Here is a 15,563-nt window from a genome sequence, read left to right as displayed (position 1 = left end):
AGATTCACCGAGTCTTGGCAGCTCCTCCCCAAAAGGTGGAGTTTCTCAGGAGATTCTCATTAAGAGGGAGAGAGAAGAGGAAGGTGCCCCTCTTTAGAAGGGTTTCCTGAACTTGCTGTAGAGGGAAACACCCCAAGCAGAGAGGAAACAGAGTGTAACTGTTACTACAGCTGCTATTTACAGGTAAAGAATGAAGAACAGCTTTTAGCTGCTTTCTAAAAGATAGAATAGCATACTGAATAAGTACATTAAAAAAAAATGTGAGCTGTTTTTTGGCAGCATGCTTGATTTTTTTTTTATTTATTTATTTTTTAATGTCAGGTTATTCATCCAACTGCAGCAGAACTTTGTAACCTATTTGCAGAATATCACGACTAGTTGTATTCTCTTCTCCTCCTCTATCCTATGATTTTTATGGTAACATCAAATCTGATTAGAGATTGAACACTTGCTTGAGAGAAAATTTACCACTGAAACAAGGAAACATTGAGTGTTATTATTGAAGCATTTTCTTACTGAGCCTGAAAACCAAGTACCTTTCTAAAGCATCAATTGTTTTTGTGTGGTTAAGTAATACTGAATGCTACTATTTGTAGTGAGACTTTTTTTTTTTTTTTTCCAAGACAACATTAGCCTGATGTGGTAAGATGCAAAGTTTATCAATAATTTATAAAGCTCTTATTCAATAATCTTGATGCAGGCCATTTTTCCCTGCTAATGTTTTAGGTGTGATGAAAACTGTGTCTGGGGGTGGTTGAACATGCCCTAGGTAAAACATCTTCTATGTTAGTTCTTTCCTGATAAAAAACTGCCTGATTACTTTCTGTTTTAATTTCTTTTAAACTTGTACTTCACTGAATAAATGTTTAATCATTTTGTGTATAATACCTGCTGCTGTCTTCAGTGAAGAGAAGCATTTATGTTCACTGTGCTTTAATCTAGAATATTCAGAGATTTGGAAATACTAAATCCTGCATGGCTTGCATGGCTTTTTTTTAAGCCTTACAAAAGTCAGAAAGGAGTAGGAAGACGGAGACAATTGTTGCCCTGCAACAATTCAGGGCAAAAGTTTCCTATATCACTTCCCCTCTTCCAAGTATTAAAGCCTAACATCTGTTAAAAACATCACCTTCTCCACAAATGTGGAATCAAACAATTGTTACTTAGGGAAAACCTTTATCAGTGCTTTTGTACCTTCAAAACTGGATTGCAACGCATGGAAGCAAACTATCTTGCTTTCTGGAAATATTCCAGTGGCTTTCATATGTCACTGTCCTACAAGAATTCTATAGTAATAATGCCAATAATAATACAGAATTTTGGACTTTGGGAAAAGACTACAAAATTGAGAATAAAAGGAACTTGTGTATCTGCTAAAGTAATTCAGTGCGTTTTATAGGACTTTTATGTGATTTATGATTTGATAAACTTATTCTCAGAGAAGTATTTTGGAGGCAGATATTTGGAGTTAAGTGGAGTAAACTGTAAGTCAAAGTCACTAATTCATGAAGAAATCACTAAAATCCCTGTTTAAAAAAAAAAAAGTGGGGGAGAAAGTTTCTCCAGAATTTGAGAGAGCTGGGGGAAGACAGACTCTAAGTTTCTGTCTCTTGGTAAGGGAGGAGATTGCTTTCATTGTGAATATGATTAATGCATGGTAAAGTGCTTTTCTCTTCATCTAGTCTTTATGACAAATGATGCCCCAGGAGCCTTGAAGAATCGAGCACCCAGAGGATAAACTACTTTGCTACCTGTTGTATCTATATTGGCTGATGTGCTGGACTCTGGGAACACAGGCCTTTTTGCACACACATAAAAAGGTAAAGCTGGAGCACAGCCAATGAAAACAGTCTCTTCTGATTTAGTAATAAATTATCTGTTAACAAGCAGAGATGGAGTTAGAGATGAGAACTTGCTTGTTTACTTTTATCCTTAGACTTTTCTTGAGCTAACTGCATCTCAAGGTTTTACCTGGCTCTAGAAACTGACTCCCAGAACGCTCACTGAGGAAGAACTGAGAACGGGTGAGCATAAAGTAAGTATAATCTTTTAGACCTTCTAAACACTGAAAAAGGGAGCTGTCTTGGTGAAGAGCAAGGCAGGAGAGAGAGCAAAAGTCACATCCCTGAGCTTTTTCCCCCCCCATATGAACCCAGATGTGGGGAGGTACTTGTGCAACATAAAGATGCTGCCTTAGTGCCTGTTTAGAATAGTTTTATGGTAGTGCCTAAATACTCTTTTGAGAATATATAAATACTGCACAAGAAGTTTTTTCTTATTTAAATGTAAAATGGCAATTAGAGAAACCCAAGGGATAAACAAATACAGGTGTATTAGCTGCAGAACAAAGTCTCAGAGCATTGAGTGCCTAATAGTAGAAGAGATTTTGGAAAGCAGTGGAAAAAAGTTTTAAGGAGAGTAGTGCTGAGGGTTTTGTAGACATCTTAGTGTAAGCTTTTCCTGTGCTTAAGAAGGAGAGATAGATAAGGTGCTTATTAGACCATTTTAGAAGCTGATTGTCATTAATCTTTCTGCTAGTATTTCTCAGCGGTGTTTTCAGATCAAGCCAGTTAGGAGCTATGATCATGTTATGTAGGGGGATGCCTAAACTAAGACAAAACTTGAATTACACAGATCATCAAAAAAGCTGTTTCTGTGTGTTGCCAGGACAATGCAGATTCAAATCAGTAACCCAGAAGTAAATTCCCTAAATTAAGGGAAAATAGGCTTTAATACAGGAAAAGAATGGGGACGGGAAGGAAATGAGGCAGAGAGTTGAGGTGCTGAGGATACCACTGAAGCAAAGGAGGTGTTTAGTCAGGAAATATAAATATTCTGCTATGGTCTTAGTTAAAAGGCAGTCTGTAATACAAAGATGTATTTTTTTTTTTTGTGGGTTGAAAGTGTGATGTATTTTAGTGTTCACTGACTGCGCAGGCAAAATGATTACATTAAGATAGTACAGGCCTCTTACCAAATGTGTTTAAGAAGATTTTAATACTCTTTTCACTGCTGAATTCCCTGTTGCAGGCATCCCCTGTTCACTGTTGGTGTGCAATTCCTTGTTTTGCATGTTCCCCTTCCCTTGGTGTGTCCTTGTTATGAGCACTCCTGGATGCTAAAGTTAACCATTAATAATACCATTAGCTTTTCTGAGGGCATAAGTCACGGTGGAGCTTGATCTGCTCAATCAAAAGGTATTTCTCTCTGTGCCTTTCATTTATTGTAACTCTGCAATTGCTGAACAAAAATTAAACTACTGCTTGCTTTTAATGATGGTGTCTTATGCTTCTGTACAGGAATCTGTTTCTTTTACCTCTTGGTGCTCCTGTGTAAAGTAAGTATTAATACTGCCCTGTTTTACAGGTGCAGGAGAGACTGACTATACTGTCAGGAAAAAAAGCTAATAGTAGCTTTTCCATCATCATTCTGAGCTTTTACTCCCAGAAGTCTCATATTGTGCTCTAGAATGTAGACTTCTATAAAATGTAATTGAATCATTCAATTGAAAACTAATTTCATAGAATTAATGCTAAGTATTTATTTTCCTGTTTTCTCATATTTCCATTTCTTAATTCATCTTGGTGAATGCTGCACCTGTCTGGAATACAGCTGAAGCTAAGGTTACCAACCCATGAGGAAAAATGTGGAGGACTGTGAGCAAAGAGCCAAACCTCACACCTCCATTTTATCTCAAAGGCTCTTCACATGTAATGTCTATGTTGCAAGCTTTTGCATGAGTGCTCCTCTAAATCTTGGCACCCCTCAGGAATCTTACAGATATTTCTGGTTGCTCATATCACAGATGCTGGCAGTAGGAACAAAAACATGAAGTAGAGATAATGCACTCTTAAGTGTTTGTAGTAGTTTGTCTCTTGGAGAGCTTTTGAGGAGGGTAGTCCTTTTAAAAGGAGTGCTCATTGGGAAGCCTCTGTGTGGTGGATGAGGTACTGCAGAGAGCACTTCCATGGCACTTGAGGTGTGGACCTTGATGTGGAATGAATCTGTGTGGAACTCTGGACCCAGGAGTAGGCATTACTGTATCAGCTGCTATTTAATTTTATTTAGCAGATGGAACATGGGGGGGGGGAAAAGAAAATACATTGGAATAAGCACAGCTGGAGAGCACAGCAGATGGTAGCAGTTGAGTCTACAAGCCACCAACTCCTCTGCCACACAAATTCTGTCACAGAGCTGACCTTGCAGTGCAAGTCACTGTAAGCAAGACTATTTAGTGTGGTTTTGCTCTGGCACTGGGGTCCTCACTAATGGGGCACAAAACCGCCCTTCCTGTGAGGTAAGACACCGGCTGTTTTTGATGAGGACAAGCAGCAGCCATGTTCTCCCCACAACACTTTTCTGCTGAGGAGAACGGGGCTACCCCAGAGCATCCTGGAGCTGAGAGGACGAACAAAATGAGGGGCAGGGGCTGTGTAAAGACGAGGGGGCAGTAAATCCGTAGGGCAGCAGGCGCTGAGGCTGCGCTTTTCCCGCCCAGCTCCTCGCCGTGAGGCGGAGCCGGCGAGAGCCCGGAGTCCTCCGGGAGCCGTGCGCAAAGCGAGGCGCGGCGGTTGGCCGCCATGTCGATGTCTATGGTAGCAGGGGGAGGAGCGGCCCCCGCCCAGCCCTCTCCGGAGCGGTTGCGAGGAGGAAATGGCGGCGCGGCGCGGCTGAGCCCCTCAGCGGCGCCGGTGGCAGCGAGACCCCAGTCCCCCTCCCCGCGGTGAGTGAGGGGAGCCAGCGGCAAAAAAAGCACCGGGACAGGGAGGAGAAAAGAAGCGGAGGAGCCGCGGGGGGGGAAAAAGAAAAGGGGGAGGGGGGGAGGGCGCCTCCTCAGGCCTCGGCGCCTTGTGGGGCTCGGCGAGAAAATGGAGGCGGGCGGGCGGGGAGGGCCGGGCTGGGCTGAGAGGGGGGCCCGGCGGGGCTGCGCGGTTTCTTCGGGTTCAGGCACGCCGGGGACGCGGCCAGCTTCCACAGGAGGTCGGCGACTGCGTGGTGGGGAAGCCAAAAAAGCCCCCGCAGCCGCCTCATCGGGCTCCGGGCGGGCCGGGGCGCAGAGGACGGCCTTGGCCGGGCGGAGAGGGCTGGAAGGGGGGCAGCCCCGCTGGGGGGGGGACAGGGACGGGTCAGGACAGGAGAGGAGAGGACGGTGGTGAGCTGAGGCGATGGACGTCACACCCAAGCTGACGCCAGCAAGCTGCTTCCTGACGTCACGACCGATCCAGCTGCCGGCCCGTTCTCTTTCAGCGTCTCCCGTTTTTTTTTTTTTTTTTTTTTTTTTTTTTTTTTTTTTTTTTTTTCCTGGGGGGAGAACGATGCCGGGGGGGGGCTCCAGGAACCCGCAACCAGCCCGGGGCCGGCCCGCAGGGTGGGACCGTAACGGCCTGCCCGCGGTGCTGCTGCGCTCCGGGGGACGGAGGCGTGCTCCCCAGCGGTGAGTTACACCAGAAAAGTTGAGTTTGGTAACGCTCTGGCGATTAGCTCGTTTTTTGGGGAGAGAAGGGGTTGGATCTTTAGCTGGTGGTAATCGTCTCCTGGCTTAAATGTTCAAAATGTTCAGTAAATCAATCGTCAATAACTATTTCCTTCACCCTTCCATACCCTCCCCCCCCCCAAAAAGTACTTAAATACTGTCTCTTGGAGGTGATAGTGTTTTAGAGCTGTGTATTTGGCTTGCACAAAGCTAATCTTTTGATTGTGACCAAATTTTGTTTTATACAATTATGTAGTTTTCGTTTTATACCTCCAAGTGATAGCTTTATTGGGTGGGATAGCTATACTGGGCTGTATATGGCAGGTGAAGGAAGATTTTTAGCTTTCCATTTTTATCTCGGAAAGGACATTACAATCTTTGTTACTAGATGTTTATATGTCACACTCTTCATGCTGTATGTTCAGTAATTAAAAACAGTGTAACTTCTTGTTTGTTTGCTTTGGATGGGCTCTCACATTTTCCTTTTTCTAGGAACTTCAGGGAGGCAAAAATACCAATTCCTTTTATTTATATAAAAGGATGTGTCTAGCATTCCCAAATTCCTTTTTTTTTTTTTTTTTATTTCCTGGATAATTTATTTGAGACTCCAGAAGTAGCTCTTTTCAATCCTTAATCATCGCAGCCTCATTTAAACAAGTTCTTTGGCTGCTGATATTCAACTACCTTTTCCTTAATTTTGTGAGAACTCTTTGTTTTTAATCTATTTTACACTGTTTTTTTATTGTAAGGGGTAACTTGACTTGGTATAGCTTCAACTGCTTCTCATTGAAACTTCTGCAAACAAAACTAACAAAACTTCATAGCTGTTTAAGCAGTTGATTTGCTGGTCAATGAAAAATGACAATGTGTAGTTTCTGTACAAGTGTAGCATGCACTGTGTTAATTGTAATAGATATTTTGGGTTGTGCTCCACTTTTATTATATATGCCAGCCGCTCGTTATCGTTCTTTGACATTTGGAACTTTCTATAGGTATAAATATAGAAGTGTGCTCAAAATAGCTGCTCAGAGTTCAGCCTTAAAAAATTTCCCTTCACAGTTCCAGAAACATATTGCACATAAAGGCTTTTTAATGCACTTTGGTAGAAGAATAAAGGCTCATGTTAGCCTTCAGCCTACTTTGAGACCACATGACTTGCAAATCAAGTAACTGTTGATTTCAAGTCTGGAGTTTAAATATTTTTTCCATATTTCCTGTTTTTCTTTTTAAAGGGACATTTATATTCTGGTGTGCAGATAAGCTTTTTGTTCTGCTGCAAGTTTATGTACACTGAAGTAATTATGGATTTTTAAGACTGTTCATGTATAAAATGCATACAATTCAAAGAATGTTTCAGAGGGTGCTTTTCATGTTTTGTCTTTTTTAATTAAAAAAGCTAAACAACAACAAAAACCTCTTAAAAGCAATGCTAATAGAACAGTATGAGCCCAAAATAGTAAATGAGATTGAGTAAGTTTTCTAGTGTGTGATGTACTCAACAAAAGATAATCTTTATTCTACTTAATCCTACTTCACTGCTGAGATTTTCTGGAAATAGACTGTATTATTTGATTTCAGTTTATATCTTTATAGTTGTAACTTTTAACTGTGGGTTTTTAGTTCTGTGTAGCTTGAAACTTCAGCCAGAAACACTCAGCAGAGGGAGGAAGGAGAAGGATTACAGGGATTAAGTTAAAAGATTATGAAATTGAAGTGATAGAAATGAAAGAAGACAGGGCTGTACTCAGCGAGAGTAAGATTAGATGGTTTCCAGTTGACGGAAGTAATAATGTCTGCACTGGTTTTACTTTCTGGTGCACAGTTTCTGCCTAGTGTCTCCTGTAGTACTCAGCTAGTAGAACCATGGCAGAAAGTTTAAGGAAAATATTTTAATATCAGTAAATTTTATCCAGTTTATGCAAGAACTGGTTGCTTTCTGGTGTGTTCTCAAGCCCATTCCTTAGGATGATAATTAGTCCAATGTCAATTAAGCTTTAAAGGTTATATTGCTATTCTTTTCATCTAATACAGCTTCTGAAATTAGTGAGTGCTTCACAGGTTTTAGCAGGGATAATGTAAACAGAATTGTTAGACTTTGAGGCTAAGAAACATCTTAAAAATTCTAGTTAAGGAGTTAAGACACAAATATTAATTGTGTGTTGTGTGTTCTCATAGTAAACCCTAACCAAAATTGGGAATAGAACTGTCTGGTGTATTTATCATAACATAATCAGTATGCTGTAATTACTGTGTTTCACTGAATTTTGAGGGAGAAATTTATTTGTTTCATATAATGAAGCCTTTTTGATGGAATAAGAATGAAATTGATAACTGTTTTCAGACTATATTTTAGCTCACTTATTACAAATTAATAGTTTCTAAAATGTAAAAAAAAATGCAGGATTTTTCTTCAACAGCTGTGCTGATAGGGTCAGAAATTGTAATCCTGCAGTTGTTCTGAGTCTATTTCTGTCTATTTAGTTCTGCTGACAACAATAATTAGACATGCCAGAGGATACAGATAATTTAAATTGTAAACTAATATTTTTTACATGTAATGTTTTAGGATGTGTATCTAGGTTGTGTGGTAACAGTTACAACGTGACAAAAAGCCTGCATAACTCTCCTAGTTTGTGTAAAACTCTTGAAGAGGGAATTTTTAGTATGGTATAAGTGTTCACGCTGAAATTTGTCAGTTCTAAAATCATATTATTGTGTGTTTTAAAATAAACAAGCTACAGAATGTTGAAGAGTTAAACTGTAAGGTTGATAGGCTTGGCCTGAATAAACTGTTGCTGTTCACTCAACGCAACCTGGTGTTCTTAAGTCATGGTAAAGAACAGATTTCTCCAGCACTTTGCTGGATGAATGCCAGGCTGTGTGAATCACCTTCCCAAAGCTTTTGGGTTCCTTTGCAGTCGCTGAAAATAGTTTTCAGCACTGCTGAAGAGGTCAAGTTTTGTAACAGAAATTGAATGTTAGGCAGATAAGCTGTGTGTATTTGTAAAATATTTCTATTCATGGTGTTGGGGAAAAAATGGTAAAGATTATTGTATAGTGACTAATTCCCAATTACAGTCAAAGTTTATAATTGATGTTTCTGTTGCCTAATTTAGGACCATAGTGTATAAATGTGGCTTGTACTGGGTGGGGCCTTTAGAGGGTTTCTTTTATGGCAATTGTTAATTTTTTTTCTTGGAATCTAAGCTTTTGACCACAAAAAAATTCCTTCCTTTTTATGTAAAAGGGGAAAAGAGCAAAGTTACCTACACTGCATGTGCTTACAGTGGTTACATGGACTGTGCTTACAGTGGTTCTTAATCAGCAAAATTTGCCATTTCTGTTCATATTGCTCAGAGCCTGAGAGAAGAAACTGACCAAAGAATTCAATTGTATTTTATTTTATGTGGGTAAACTTTAATTGTTAGGTCAGATATGGGATTAGCTTTCACATATTAATGTTAACTAAGGCTTCAGAGAGTATTATAGGAGTAGTAAAAAAGCTCAAGTCTGGTAGTAAGCCAATAAAGTCTCTGCCAAGTCTTTCAAACACCCGGGAAGCTCTGGGGTAAAAAAAAAAAAAAAAAAAAAAAAAAATACCAGCGGTGCCCGCACTTCTCTTTCCTCTGAAAATTAGTTCATGTATCATTAAATACAGAAATCCTAAACTAAATATGAATTTTGTTTATCAAATGTGATTATGGGCCTTCAGTTCAGAAGATGTGAAATGTGTGAAGTGCGTGAAGTTCAGGTTTGGCTGTTATTAAAGTTCGGTCAGTACCATGGCTGGTTCCCATTTTTTCCCCAGCTCTTAACAGAGCTACGCTGGCAGAAGCTCTCGCGTAAGCCCCTAGGTTTGGATCGGTTTGCTAATGAAGCTTTGTTCATTCAAGGAGTCTGAGGCAACTTTCAGTCTTGCTTCTTCCCAAGATAAACTGCTCCTTTATGTGGATGGAGCTGGGCTGGTGCCTTGGTAGAGCTTTTATGTTATGTGGGCAGCCACCTTGATAAAGCTGCACTGCACCAGGACGGTGCACACCTGCTGCTCCACACCTGCTGCTCCACCCTGTAAACAGAAAAAGTCCAGGTAAAAGTACAGTCTTGATAGTGTAATTACCTCGATGAGAGGAGCTTATGACAGCACTGCTCTGTTAACTGGGGACTGTACCCCTTAACGTCCCTGACTGGTGCAATGTGACAGTGAAAGTCTGGTGTTGATATGAGCACAGTCTTTTCTTAAATAAAAATGTCATGTTTGCCAGGTGGACTCATGCTAAAGCACCTTGAATATTTCTATGAGAAATTGCTGTTTAGTAGAACTCAGATGTGGGAACTTCACTTTGATTGAAAGAAGTGTATTTTTGCTTCTTACTCAGAATAAAACTTGTGATGCTCGGTTCTGTCCTTGTTCTGCCACATTACTGAGTGGTCCATACCTTCTTTTTTATCGCCTTTTTTTCTTACTGTCTGATCCTGTATGGTACAATCCGATACAAGAATATTTTTGAAATATTTTGCTGGGGAAAATTATTTCCTAGTCCGAAGTCTGTGTATTTTGTGTTGCACAAACTGGGCGGCTACTTCATGCTTTTTATTTTTGCTTGGGGTAGCTATTTTATACCGTGGAGTTGCTTGTTGTCTTTTCTAAGTCTTACTGTGCATCAGAGTCCACTGTGTGTGCATGGTAATAGGATTCTGTGCATACACACTAAACTCAACACTTCCAGGAGGTCCCACGTTCACTGCCTGTGTGCAGGGTTGGTGTCCTGTGTGTGCAGTTATCCCTCAGGTGAGGCTGTGGCCACGGCCTTCCTCTGAGGCTCACATAAGGTAAGTGAGTTGCCTTTTTAGGCTACAAATCACAAAGGATGCAGGTGTGTAAACTCATTTCAGACACAATAGAGAGGGTTTGTGTAATGAGTGACTGAAGATGTTTTAATTTGGAAAGGTTGATTTCTTTGTTACAAGAGCAAGGACCACGTGAATATATGTGGTTGTTCTTAAGGGAAGCTATTTCTTTGACTTCTTGTAACAAATCCATTTTCTCAATTATTTCAAGAAGTAAGCTGCCAGGTGGTTTGGTTTGCTAGGGAAGTTTGTTGTCAGTCTGGTATATTTCTTCAATGTCTTTAAGTAGAAAAAGTGATCTTTGGACATTTATAAATGTTTTCAGTCTCATTTTTCTTGGAAGAAAAATCTGGAAGAAAATAGAACACTTTTTTCTGCATCTTTGGAAATTAAAAAATAAATAAAAATGCAGTTAATGTTGAAATTCTAAAGCATACCAGGTAACTGGCGTCAGCACTGCATACTGATGGTGCTTGCTGTCTTGTGAATGTGCCTGGATCCTGGTGATGCTTTGTCCTAAGGTGGCTGCATAGCACAACGTTTGTATTTGCCTTGATTGATTACTACTTCATGCAGTCTTAACAAAGAGTAGACAATCGTTAAATTGGGATGGGGTATTTCTGAGGAGCAGGGCTGTATCACTGAGTTACATGTTACTGAATTGGCATCACTGAAACTGCAAAGCATATTAATGTGTTAGTTTTTTAATGGGAAATAATGTATTGGCTCTTCGCTGCGACTTTGAAGTTGTTAGTACTGTGGTTTTATAAGGTGGTAGGCTTGTTACGGTCTTACAACTAATTTAGGGCTTAACTAGCCAGCAAGGCATTTGCAGATAAGTGCTGCAGTTGTTGCAGCATTGTCTCTGCTTGGTTTTTATACCCTTAGGTCTAATAATCAGCAAAACACTGAAATGTTATGCAAATTGTGTTTTTAACGTGATCCTTCAAATGTAAAGTTTTTACTGGCATAAAATGTATTTACCAGGGATGTCTGGAGTTTCACCTTGAACTACGGTGTGTCTAGAGAAGTAAAACAAATAGTAAATCAGTTGGGGGTGGGGGATTGAGCTCACATCAGTTTCTCCACATCTGGACTTAAGCCTTCTGACTGCTGTTTTTCTTACTCTTTGCCCTCATTGTATCCCTTCTGTCATAACATGCCCCTTTCACTTTGAAAGGTGATTTCCTCCTTTCAGAAGGGAAGCTACTGTAAGCAGGATCTGTAAGCGGTGGTTACATTTTATATGACAATAAACAGACCATATAGCAGTTGAACTTCTGGAGGAAATTGGTGCCCTGTACAGTCTGAGCTCTCTTAGCGTGGATGTGACTTTTGTCAGGTTGTGCATGTTGATGTACACCTGCAAACATCAGGGACTCTGTGCCAGCCTTGAGATAGGCTTGGACCAAGCAGTCCCTCCTCAGAGGAGTGGGGACATGTCTCAGTTGCATGATCTGCTTTCTGTTGCTTCTCATTTAAGTAGTCTGCTCCTGCATCTTTGCTGACAGAGCCGATGGAGGGGACTGCTGCAGCCTTGTGCCTAAGTGGCTTTTACCAGTGCTAGTGCAGAACTTACTTCCTGCTGCTCTAAGGGTCAAAGGATTGTACCTTTTGCTCATGGTCTGAATGAAACTGTTCGTTTATGTACAAAGTAGGTTTTGCCCTACTGACTTCCTCTGAACTGCTTTTGTGATGCTTGCTGATACAAGGGATTATTTCTGTTGCTGTGAAGTAGAAAGAGCGCTGCTTTCCCAGATGTCATCTTTGACAAATGGGGATGCAAAAATCATTTTCTAATGGGATCAGTCTTCTAGCTAGGAGCAGCATCAACTGAGCCATACCAACATTTTTTTTTCACTTGCATTATAAATGTTGTCCTTAGTGGAGTTCTTTATCAAATTTTTGTCATGTGATGCTGACACACTCACTTCACAGGAATTTTTCAGTGCTTAAAGGAGGCCTTGGCAAGATCTGTGCCAATTTTACAGGGAGTAGAATGAGTAAACAGCTTCAACTGTGGTTGGAAGCACTGTTACATCATTCTGGGGAGGATGTTTTCTATCCATTCCATAGCATCCTTAGATATTTAAGAAACCCAGTATTTTGCTCTTTGGTTCTAGCCAAATGCCTTGCATGTAGTGCCGTCTAATTCTGAAGAAACAAATATAATCAAAGGCCAGTTCCAAGTCATTCTAGCTGAAGCTAATTTTTAAAATCATGGCCCAGACTAGTTTTGTGTCAGGATGTGGAGTTGAAACTGGTCACTGATGAACTACAGTGTTTAACAGATTTTAATTATTGTAAGACCTTTATTAAGCTTTGAATTTCTTTCCAGGTGCAAGTACTCTCTTGTCTTCTTACTAACTTGGTTTTTAGAAAGCTGCTGAACCTTATATTGGTTCTTCTGATTGTTTGAGGTTTCTGGCCTGTCTTTGGACCCCGGCCACTGAATATCCCTAATGTATCTGAAACATTAACTGGACCTTCAGACCACTTACCAAAACAAAGAATTTTTTTTTCCTGTTACAGTGGAAGGAAGCTCCCCCCTCTATTAGCTAACAGCGCTGACCAAATCAGCTCCTCCGGGAGGTACTAATGTCAGTGGTGAGTCTTGAGTATGCAGTGAGTCCTGCTTTCATTGCTTGCATAGGGGTGTGTTGTTTGAGATCTCTTAAAGTCAGATAAAACTTTAAGGCAAGTTGGGGGATGAGAGAACTAATAGGTGCCAGGTATTCCAATCCTTTGGCTGAAGTATTCATGCAAGGTGCTTCTGTAGCCTGTAAATTGTTAGACATGAGAACCTGGGCAAATTGCAGCATTTTGTCTGAGTGTTAAAGATGTTAAACCACTCACATCCAAAAACATGGAATAAGGTGCAATATATTTTGCCTTCTAACTGTAGCTATCATGAGGATTAGCAGTAATGAGAAGAAAAAGATCACTATTTTCTCATAAAAATCCTCAAAAAAAAAAAAAAAGCTGTACCTGAAGAATTTGCACAGAATTTTGACATGTGTTTTTGCTTGTGCGCAAATCCTTGGATGAAGGAGAAATGAGGCTACTGCTTTTGGTTGCTTTTAGTTCATGTTAAAGGTATTATTACTAAGCTGACTTTCAATATCCTTTTTTAGAGCGAGGTCTTCCTAGTTAATTGACATAGGAAGTTCATCATGCAATTAAATGATAAGTTCTGAAAAAGCCAGGATCTTTATGCAGTCTGTGGACCCACTGAATGATTATTACCTCTTTAGAGCAAATGAAGTGGGGATACTGATTTGAATGTGTAAGTCATTTGTAGAATGGACCTCTGTCTAAAAATAGAAAGACAAAAAGATGGGGAAATGTAGCAGTTCTTTAAAAGCTTTGCTCTGTTATCATCAGATGAAGGTGTATTGAGGCATCTTAAAAAGGGCTTAATGAAGTTAGCATTCAGCAGATGCAGGTACCTTCAAGTTGCCTGTCCTGCAGTTATCCTGTATTGGCATACGTCTGTGTAACTGGCACAGAAAGCCTCTCCTTTCCTTTTTTTTTTTTTTTTTTTTTGCTTGAGATTTCTAAAATGTTGGGTTACAAAGATGGCAGTACATAGTGGTATGCTGTTGATGAGGTTTTGTCTAAAAGTGATAGTGATAACATATGTACAGAAAAAGAATGAGATTACAAGCTTCCCCTTTCTTTCTTCACTGTTAATGAAGACCTTGGAGGATAGATGCTTTTTGTAGGTGTATTGCATGCCTGTGAACGAGTGCTGTTGCAGTGGCAGGATTCAGAATTAGGGAATATCTTTTCTGCCTCTTGTTAGGTTGGCTGCTGATACTCCCTAGGATTTCTTCAAGCCATGTAGGCTGAATAACCCAACTCAGCAGTACTGAAGCACTTTACCTGTAAACTAATGGGGGAGGAAAAACCTACATAAATATTTTCTTGGCTGAATATCCTTTTTCAAGATACTCTGCATCTCCTTTTTGTTCCAATTCTAAGTGACTGTTTTCTTTCACTGAAATGCTCGCATTACAGTTTGCAAGCTTAAAACTGATTGGATTTTGAAAAGGAAGTCCTGGCTGAGAGGGCAGATAATGAAGTGCTGCTGGATAAGATGTGATGAGCTCTCGCTGAGTGCCTGACGGTGTGCACAGGTTGAGATGGGCTGAGCTGATGCAGCATGCAGCTGCTTAAAGGGCTCTTGTTCTCCATGCCTATTCTTGTGTGTCTTTGCACTAGTTGTGTTCATTTTTCATCCTTTTGGCTCTCTTTTGGTTAGTTTTCTGCTGAATTAATAAACCAAATCTATTGATGAAGAATTTGGGTGGAGGCTTTCTGTGGTAAAGAGGATTGGGTGCATGTGACATAAAACACTGAACTGCGAGCAGAGGAGAAGGCAGTAGGAAAGTGGTAGCTCATGTAGTTAATGTTGGGGCTGCACTTGTTCTTTGTAGTCCATAAATGTGGATTTAATGTGCAGTGTGAATCCCTTGTTTGATGTGGACCTGTTGTGTTATGTAAGCATTTAAATCAATAGACCTGGGACTCTCATTGACAAAGTCTACCCCCCCCCCCCCATGAAGGGGAAAGAACTATTTCCTTTTTAAGTAATTATTGATTTGTTTTTCCAACTTTATAGTTGGCCTTCGAATCTTGCATATTTTCACAGTGGAGATCGCTTATCACAGAAGTTGCTACCCTAAGCAAAACCAGAGGATTTCTGAGCAAGTTAAGAGCATATATATCTATTATCAACATTGTTTTGTTGTACTGCACAATCATTTTCAGAGATGATGGTCTAAAATATTTCCAAAGGTACACAGTAGCCTTTCTGAAGGAGATGTGGCAGAAAGGCAGGAGGATGTTGATAGGAATTGTCTGTTTGGGGGAAGTACAGCAATTTTCAGTTTCCAGCTAGAATTCAGTTTCAGGAATGTGATTAATGGTGCTGTATTAGGAGGAAGAAGAGAGTAAGTTTATCATGAATGTTCAGTTCCTTCAAATCCAGGTAACCACTTTGTTGCTTCAGCTCACATTTGTCAGAATCTCAACTGCAACTTAATGCTTAAATGGAGAACAAACAAAAGTCACACCAAATTTGGAAACTGTCATATACCTGTTTCTCTTCCCACGTTTCTGTATGTTGTAGTAAACATTTTTTGAAAATGGTTTGTAGAACGTTTACTTAGCATTGTCAACAGGCTTGTTATGTTTAAAAGTGTAATTGTGAGTTAAGGCTTTGTACTTTTGTTTTCAG

At 40.2% G+C, this 15,563-nt stretch overlaps 1 protein-coding gene across 1 annotated transcript in view; it reads left to right on the top strand.

The window, feature by feature from the left end:
* Nucleotides 1-51: 51 nt before the first annotated feature.
* Nucleotides 52-15,563, top strand: part of LOC137865616 (death-inducer obliterator 1-like) — a 56,633-nt gene continuing 41,121 nt past the window's right edge. Inside the window, exons 1-4 of the mRNA XM_068700807.1 lie at nucleotides 52-183; nucleotides 1,683-1,820; nucleotides 1,937-2,035; nucleotides 3,300-3,337. The gene's annotated coding sequence lies outside the window, so the exon portion shown is untranslated. The remainder of the gene's footprint in view (nucleotides 184-1,682; nucleotides 1,821-1,936; nucleotides 2,036-3,299; nucleotides 3,338-15,563) is intronic.

The sequence above is a fragment of the Anas acuta genome, chromosome 16 (genome assembly GCF_963932015.1).
Source record: "Anas acuta chromosome 16, bAnaAcu1.1, whole genome shotgun sequence".
Lineage (NCBI taxonomy): Eukaryota > Metazoa > Chordata > Aves > Anseriformes > Anatidae > Anas > Anas acuta.
This window is presented reverse-complemented; position numbering and strand designations above follow the sequence as displayed.